The sequence below is a fragment of the Brachycentrus maculatus genome, unplaced genomic scaffold (assembly GCF_059751285.1).
Source record: "Brachycentrus maculatus isolate JH-2025_06_01 unplaced genomic scaffold, ASM5975128v1 h1tg000078l, whole genome shotgun sequence".
Taxonomy (NCBI): domain Eukaryota; kingdom Metazoa; phylum Arthropoda; class Insecta; order Trichoptera; family Brachycentridae; genus Brachycentrus; species Brachycentrus maculatus.
The window spans coordinates 221,719-230,967 of NW_028280832.1; the positions used below are offsets into that span (position 1 = coordinate 221,719).

General features: G+C 34.5%; 1 non-coding gene across 1 annotated transcript; it reads left to right on the forward strand.

Moving 5' to 3' along the window:
* The first annotated feature begins 2,918 nt into the window (after window positions 1-2,918).
* On the forward strand, window positions 2,919-2,985 carry LOC148311047 (small nucleolar RNA SNORD36). The gene has a single exon (XR_015837318.1). It is a non-coding gene; the product is annotated as a small nucleolar RNA SNORD36 (small nucleolar RNA).
* Window positions 2,986-9,249: the final 6,264 nt, after the last annotated feature.

Here is a 9,249-nt window from a genome sequence, read left to right on the forward strand (position 1 = left end):
TACGAGCACAAGAAACATTTCGCCTTATGCGAGAGGCAGAATTGTTTTGCGATGCAACGACATATATTTGATCAAATTGCGATTGAAAATCATTACTCAACCAGTTATGAAATTCTTATCTTATTGCTGAAGCAACCCACTTCGACTTGCGATTTTTGTATGATACTATACAGACTATCGGTTTTTTTCAAATATTCATGAAATACTTGAAATAAAATTTCATTAATTAATTTTAAAGAATTATAAAAAAAATCCGCCGACAAATTTGTATCATCACCTTTCCATTGCTGAGGATTGTCAGCCATTTCAGTAAATAAGTCAATTAGATAAAAAAAAAATATTTTTGGGAATGTATCCAAAATGAAACAAAATTATTAGATCGAATCCCACTTTTATTTTAATATATACGTTATATAATGTGACGTGTTTCGTCTTATCAAGACATTTTTTGACAAGACAAGATTATTTTTTGTTCAAACGTAATATTTACAGTGCGCGATGAGTACGCCCGAGTTGCAGAAATGTGTAGGACAGCCCGCGTGACGCGCTTGTCAGTGTTGCCAGCCGGGTGATTGTCGTCGGTAGTCGGTATCTGCACGAGTCACCGCACTATGATAATATCTAGCGTTTTGCCTGTAATTACTGAAACACAAGTAGATGTTTTTATATCCCATTCTATTTGATTTTTCATTACTTCCGATACGCTGCAAATAATATCGTTTTGTATTTTATTAGATAGGTAACTAGGACCCTGATCATAAATATGATCATATAAAATTAAAATGATCATAAATATATTAAATAATAACGAGCTCTAGGAAATTGTCTCTATTCAATGATGTTTCGGATGCATAGTGACCCCTAAATGGAAGCTCTTGTTGATGGCACACAACATCGATTAAACGCTAAAAAACACTTCGATTATGGTCTACTTTTAAATTGTGTCCAATTACCTCCTCAGATAATTACCGAGGTATGTATGTTTCCATTCTTTGTTTACCAAAAATATGGAAACTTATAACAGCGTTCAAATGCTTCTGTGTATTTTTATGTCTTTTTGTGGCATTTAAAATTGTTTTAATCATCGTAAACGGATGAATTCCACACATTTTTGCCATTGAATAAAAAATGGCAATACAATCAAAATTATATAATTAAATGAGAGCAGCCGGAAATCCAACGAGTTTTGTCTACTGACTGATTAAACTTCCTTTTACGTAATTTATCATTTTCAAATCAGGAGTAGGTCTTTGAGATGTAATCTTTTTTTTTTAAATTAAATTCGATGCGGTAATAAATTACTGCCGAGAATGTATGTGAACAATATATACGCATACACAATAAAATACAATACAAGAAGGGCAAGGAAAATAAAGTTGACATAAGTGGACAAGTTAACGAGAACCTTTCCATTATGAAGTAATTCCTTTAAACACTTTAAATCATTCGAACAAAAATGTGACAAAATAATAGGAAAACTTTTGCTTAAGAACCTTTCCATTATGAATTAATTCCTTTAAACACTTTAAATCATTCGAACAAAAATGTGACAAAATAATAGGAAAACTTTTGCTTATCTTAAGAACCTTTCCATTATGAAGTAATTCCTTTAAACACTTTAAATCATTCGAACAAAAATGTGACAAAATAATAGGATGCCTGCCCGAGCATTATCTTTTAAATTTTAATGTTCTAAATTGTGGTGATTTCACTAAAGATGCATTGACCGTGGCGGGTCTAGAAGAATCTTTAATGACTGGGAGTATTTGTCTAAAATCAAAAATAATCGGTGGCATGCCTGATAAATTTACACAATTGAGATTGATGATTGAAATTGACATAAGAATTTTCGATTTTTTAAATATATAAAACATGATTGCGGTAAATAAGGGGAACTAATCCGAATAGAACTGCAAAAATCACTAAGATTGAACAGTCTCCAATAAAACTTCGGAATAAATCATGTTTTTGGTGGTGGATTTATTTGGTGGCAATCAAACTATAATGGTATCCAGTAACCCGCACCGTAATAATGCCACATACAATTCTCCATGAGAAACAATGTCATCCAGTAGGCAGATTCTCAAACTATGAAATGTTTGACCTTGGCTATTATTAGGTAAAGCGGAAAGTAAAGATTTTTTTTTTCAAATACAAAAAATGTATGTAACATTAATCAATAAAATAATTTCCATTGTTTTCGATGACCCTCTTCCAGAGATTAGGTAACTTTTCAATTCTCTGCTGGTTTTTCGTTAAAGAATGGCTAAATGCTTTTTGACACAGTCCAAACGCATTTGAAATCTTATTTTTAAACGAATGCTCCAAAGATCTGAATAGGTGTAGTCAGAGGGTGCTGCAAAATCTAAATCAAGCTCCCTGTTTTTTCCTGCGTGATCCGTGCCGCGTGTGGTCTGGCATTATCGTGCTGCAAAATCCCCCTTTGATTGTTCACCAAAACTGAAAGTTTTTTCAGCGGCTCCGCTTTTAATCTAACTAGTTGATCACAGTATACCTCTGCGTTAATTGTTTCACTAGGTTTTAATAACTAGTACCAATCTTATCCCACCAAACACAAAGTACTTTTTTTAGTCAATGCATTCTTTCTTATTATTGCATCTAGGTCCAATCTCGGCTTTTTGGTGAGTAGCAGTTCAACATTCTGATCTTTATTGTGGGTCCTCACTCTCTGTATTGAAGGTGCCGATTGTCCTGGTACTTTTGGTTTGAGGTTACACTATTTTGAAATGCAATATTCGATTGCTCGACTTCTTTTCGAGGAATTTGTTCTCAGGCACTCTCCTGGGAAGATGTGTTTCGATATTATAAATGCCTTGGGCAATTTGGAAGGATGGATGCTACTGAATTTTTTGCTGGTTGAACTCTCGATAAAAGCGCTGTTATTTTTTCCATTGAACCATTTATGATGGAAATATCTCTGAGATATCTGATGGTAAAAAATGAGCTTCACAAACCTGAAAATGCAGTAAGATAAACAGTTAGATGTTTGTCTCAGATTGGCGGCATTTTTATACTGAATATGATGCGTGAATATACGTTTCATCAAGAAACACGACAGGTCTACCGTCATTACGATTTTGATGTAAAATGTTTAAGTATATAATGTCATGTCGTTCCATGAGTACTTTTCTCTTGGACCCACATTTTTTAAATCGAAATCCGATTTGACGGATAATTTTCCAGTGTGGTACGACCGCCTCGGAAACTGATCTCATTCTTTAGTTCGGCTAAAAGCTTACCCTCCCTTCTGACTGTAAACATTTCATGTATTTTATTTTTAACTGCACACAAATCAAAATGATCCAATTCTTTCACTTTCTAAGACTTGAATGTAGCTAATATAATAATTAGCTCCACTCGATAGCATCCAAATCTCGCTTCCAGATCATCATTCTGGAACTTGCCTAGCGGGAGCTAATCTATTTTGTCCATAGAGAACATATATGGAATTATTAAATTAAAGGCATCTAACGTGGTAATTAGAGATTGGCATGTTTGCGCACTTGGAGAATCCCTAACAGGAATTGTGACCCTCCAATTCTTCAACCACCGAGACATGTTTTGCAAAGAGTTTATAGAATCTAAACTATCTTCTCTTACGGGTTCTCTATGTGGATCATTGAAACGATTTCCTTCTAATGCACTATATATGTACATTAAAAAATTTCCACCATCTACGAAATATATTAAGTGCCATCAGAGTCTAAAAATATTTCTCTCACCCCCCAATTGTTTTTTCATTAAAAACTTTCAATGCCAAATATACATTTTGTTTTTGAATGCTACTAGGATACAATACTTTGTATGATAACATGTGTACAATTTAATTTGTGACTTTTTCTCTGATTCGCAGACTAAATTCAAATGTTTTGAAATCAGCAATATCAGGAAATTTCATTACACATTTAACATCCTACTTAAAATCCAATTATTAGAAACACTTAATTATATGAACAGGATCAAAAATAAAAATATATTTTTCAACTATTATCTATCGGATGTGGTACACTGGGGAGTAATATTTGATTCGGTTTGAACGATCCAAACGTTTTCCTATTTATGGCATTATTATCAGATATTAAAGATATTATTTGGAAGCCAACATCTTCTACCTCCTTCATAACGTTTAATATCATGGATTTCAGCTGTTTGGCTGTAAAATAACAATTTTTTTTTTAAATTTTGTTGTTTTCCACATAAATTGAATGAACAAATAAAATGAGCAGTTTATTACTAAATGAAACAAGGTCACCGATGTCACCAAGTGAACAACACCAAAATAAAACAACAAAAAATCAAAAGCTGAATACTTGAAATTGCAACTTTTTGTTAACTGAGTTACAAAAAATTTGGATAATTCTGAAAAAGACAATACGTATCACATCACATTCCATATATGTATAATCCATAAAAATCAATTACTTTGTCTCTTCTAACTCTCGAACATAAGTTCTCTTACGTAACGATATTCCACTGATCTCTAGAGCTGATGTTATGTTAGAAACTAAATGGTGTAACAATAATTATACTCGCTAGGTCAGACCGAGAGTGTACCAGCGTACCGAGTATTTAATTATAAATCAACATATATCCTTTTTTTTTTTTTTTTTTTTTTTTTGACTTGGCGTTTAATTTGTAGAACTCCATTTTAATTTATGTATTAATTTTAAATCAAACACAGATTTTTTGAGTCTACTAAGTTGTATTTTATTAACAAAAAACACATCAAAAATTATATTGTGACAATTGTTTCGCCTTGTTAGGGCATAATCAAACGAATGTGAAGATCAAATGGACTACGGTCCTTATGTAGCTATACAATTCTAAGTGACAGTTTTAACACGTGCAGCGATAATTTATGGGAGACAACAGTAGCTAATGGGGGATGTAGGTATGTACCCTTATATTTGTTTTCTTTTTATTGAAACAATTGTCACAATATAATTTTTTATGTGTTTTTTGTTAATAAAATACAACTTAGTAGACTCAAAAAATCTGTGTTTGATTTAAAATTAATACATAAACATATATCCTCGTTATATGTCACAATATTTAACAAAAATAATAAAAATTAAACACTTCTCTTAAGTTTGAAAAATACTGAAAGAAAGGTCAAATTAAAGTAAAACGGTTGTTAAGAATCTCACATAGTTATATTTAGAATGAATATTGCGGCATGGAGTCTATGATCATCTGCACGGGGTTGTTCACATACATTTCCAATCCTCGCATGTCGACAGGCTCCTTGCTCGATACCACCACTGTCTGCCTAGCTGATCTAACAGCCATGAGACACGCGGTGATTTGTGGTCTATAACCCATTTCCAGCATCCTATCGAGGCCATCCAATACCAAGAACGATATAGTTTGAACGGTTAGAAAGTTTTCTTGAATCGCTTGTAGGAGTCCACGGGGCGTGGCGATCACAATGTGCACCCCAACTTCACCAGGTGCCAGGGCTGTCTTGTCGACTCCCCCGTTTATGGACACTGCCTTCATTGCTTTATATTGTAACTTTTCACCTGTCTATTGATGCGGTGAAATGAAAGTACATTCATTACCAAAGTCGTAAAAATAAATATTAAATTTTTATATAAAAGTTTGAGAATTTTTTATTTTTTTTAAGCATCCTAATCAAACAAATTAAATTTTGAAATTAATTTCTATCAAATAATTAATATTATATAACATATGGTATATGGGCGAGAGTGTACAAACATTGACGCTGCAAATATCAAAGTATTCCCGCTGTATGGACGGAGATTTTTTAGGGTAGCGGCATACTTAATTTGTTCTATAATGAACATAATTCTCTGATCACTATCTGGGAAGTATAATTGCAACATAATTAGAACATCATTTAAATCAATGGCTTAGATGGTAATGTCATGGATAGAGGATTCAATCAAATTTATCGCGTCACTTAAATCATCCAAGTTTTTTATTACACTCATATTTCTTGGATGACGACTTTTACTTACTAACTGAGTAGAGTAAGTAAGTAAAATATCCTCGCTGTATCGACGGTGTTGGTAACAATTCTTGATATTTTTCTAGTATGATTGCGCCTAAATTATTTGATAACTTTATTTGAGGTCTCTGCAGCCTCTTCGGAGAGCTCCCCTATTGATAATAACGAATGATCAATCACCTCAGACCCATGAATTAAAGCACCCATTGCGCTCCCATCGAAACAGTAACGAGCCGTCAACCAGCATGCTCGTTGACGGCTCCATCATACGGGCGACTCAGTCCATGAGATTAAAGAATTCTGCGAAAACCAAAATTCAATTCTTATCGATTATAAAATATGGTCTAATATTTTTTAAATTTACATCATTATTTGATAAATTAATTAAAATTAATAAATCAAATAGGGAATTCTAATTAAATACCTAATTCCTAAACATTTAACATCTACAACACCTTTTCTGATAATACAGACTTCTTGCGCGGTAATTTTCTTAAACTAGATATAAACGGGTCAGAGCTAAGAAGAAGTCTGTTTAAAAGATCAGTGTTGGTTACAATTCTTGATATTTTTCTAGTATGATTGCGCCCGAATAATTTGATAACTTTATTTGAGGACTCTGCAGCCTCTTCGGAGAGCTACCCTATTGATAATAACGAATGATCAATCACCTCAGATCCATGAATCGAAACTTTGTGCACGGAAGGTGGTATAATGTACCACAGATAAGCCTGAACAAGTTTTTGAGCAGTTTCTTGAGCATACTCTTAAAAATTACCTGTATTAATTTGATAGCCTGATGACAGACACTGCAGCAGGTGACAGCATCTGTCGATAACTCTTTTCGAATCCTGTAATTTCAGCCGAAACCGATAAATTTATAAAAAATTACCAGCAGTATTTCCATTGTTAGAAATGCCATTTCCTCCACTACGCGGCATATCAACATTTAGACCCAATCGTTCTCTAAATTTATGCTGAATAATTGTTTTTCTTTGTAAAAGAACGGTTTTGTTTTCTTCACCTCGAACCTGCCCTAATTTTAATTTGATTCTGTACAAATAAAATGTTCAAATAATCGGATTCACGAATGAAGAGGAGATAAGTAGACACTAGCAAATTCAAATTTGCTAGTGTCTACTGGTTTAGATAAACACGTTTGTATATCGTTCATCTCATTACAAATGTAGGACTTACTGCAATGAATATCACGGAGAGCACTGCAAACCTTACTGCCAACCATACTTAATTGTAAAGATTGTTGTACTCGTATTTCGCGGTTATTAAAATAACAGGATGATGGTATCAAATGACTTACCTTATTTTTTAAATAAGATTATTCTTGCACAGAGAGCTCCTTAGTTTCTTTAACAAATTGGAATTAGGTTGAAGGGATCATAACGGACTAGGAGTAACGATCCTGAGTATCCTGGAATTCAGCAAACTGGTAGATAATATGTCGACCGTCCGTGCAAAGAAACGCGTTAATATGTGTTTGGAGACTAAGAATCGTAATGATACTTAGATGGAATAATTATTTATGTTTTCAAGCGCTCTCGTCGACCAGTCGGAAAAGGTTAAGTTTAAAGCTGGACGTTTGCGCGTAAAGGTTTATGAATGGAGCATAGATTTTAATCACAAGCGAGACACAACACGTAAATTCTTCCAAGGACACTTCATAATGAAGGTTGTTCAGTTAATTGTTAATTTATTCTTCTCCGTCTTAATCCTCATTGCTGAGGGTTGTGACCCTTGCAGAAGCAATGACTCTTCTCCAGTTATCCCTTGACTGCGCTGCACGTAGCGCTCCAACCACTGAGGTGCCTGCTGCTGCCTTAATTTGATCTGTCCATCGTGTAGGGGATCTTCCTCTCCCTCTCTTTCCCTCCAGGCTACCGATCACAACTAGTCGTTCCAGGCTATCCTCTGCCACGCGCAACATGTCCAAAGAACTGGAGAATCCGTCGGGTACAGATATTGGCCAGAGACAAGCCATCCAAGCGTAGTTCCTGGCGAATGGACTCATTGGTGGTTAATTTATTAGTAGGATATATTATGTATTAGGTAGCATAACTTGCACTCACAACGATATCACGTCTAAGCGAGTGAATTGGTCCAACGGAGACTTTTAATGTTGATTCTCTTTAGAAATTCAGTATGTAATTATCATATTACTGTATATTGTTTTTATGTAAAAGTTTTATACACTCACGTCACTATCCCAGCGCGTGAATTACTTGATAACCATTGTTAGAGATCTGATTGATAGAATGGACACTTTTTATATTTATTGTCTTTATAAATTAAGTATAACTACCTTCTCTTCTAGTTCTCCATTGCCAAATGGACGTGGCCGTCAGAAATCCACATCGCATCGCTGGTGTTCTTCTAATTGGCAATTAATTATGTATTGGATTTCGCAGATACAAACATGTCTAGGGTCTCGGATAAAATCCACTTCTTTTTTTGACAGTTTGCATACTACTGAGCACAGGATCTGAATTGAGCAGAAGGTGGTCAAACTTTCCCTGGAAAATTTCCTTGCAAAATCTTGGCGGTTACATCTAAAATGTTTGTTGCAAGCCTCAACCGTTTCCCCGGAAAGGTATCCGATTGGTAATAATGCCTTTTCGATGATGACTGCATTGGATGCCTATTGGCGTCATAGGATGCCAATCATATAGGTTCACATAAACACGAGCAGTTTCTGAAGCATAAATATGCTTCAGAAAAATGTAAAATTACAGGATCAACTTTGAACCCGCTTAAAATTGCTTCCAGTATGACTTTTAGTCTGTGAATTGCCTTATAATTGATTAAAAAAGGGAGAACACATTATCACCCCCTTATTTAATTGTCAAATAATTATTTGTTACCGAATGGTAATCGACAAGATAAAAAGTGTGATCAGTTACTGTCAACAAAATATCCACAAAATACTATTTTTTTCTTTAGCGATTTCTATGAAATCATCATTAGTTTTTCAATTTTGTCTGGGAAACGCACCTATTCCCTACAAAATGGTATCTAATTGCTGATACTCGCTAACGCTAGATGGTATTAGTAGTATCGAATCTTTCTGCATGTCGCCTACTCAATAATTATTCACAATTGCGTTCAAATCTTTAGGATGTCAAAAACGGCTGAGGGTTAGCGTGCAGGTAGTAACATTTAGCCTTGTATCCCGAGCGACGGTCGTTTTAATTCCCGTAAGGTCAGTTGCCGGGACGAAACCCCCATTGTTCTACTTTTACCGT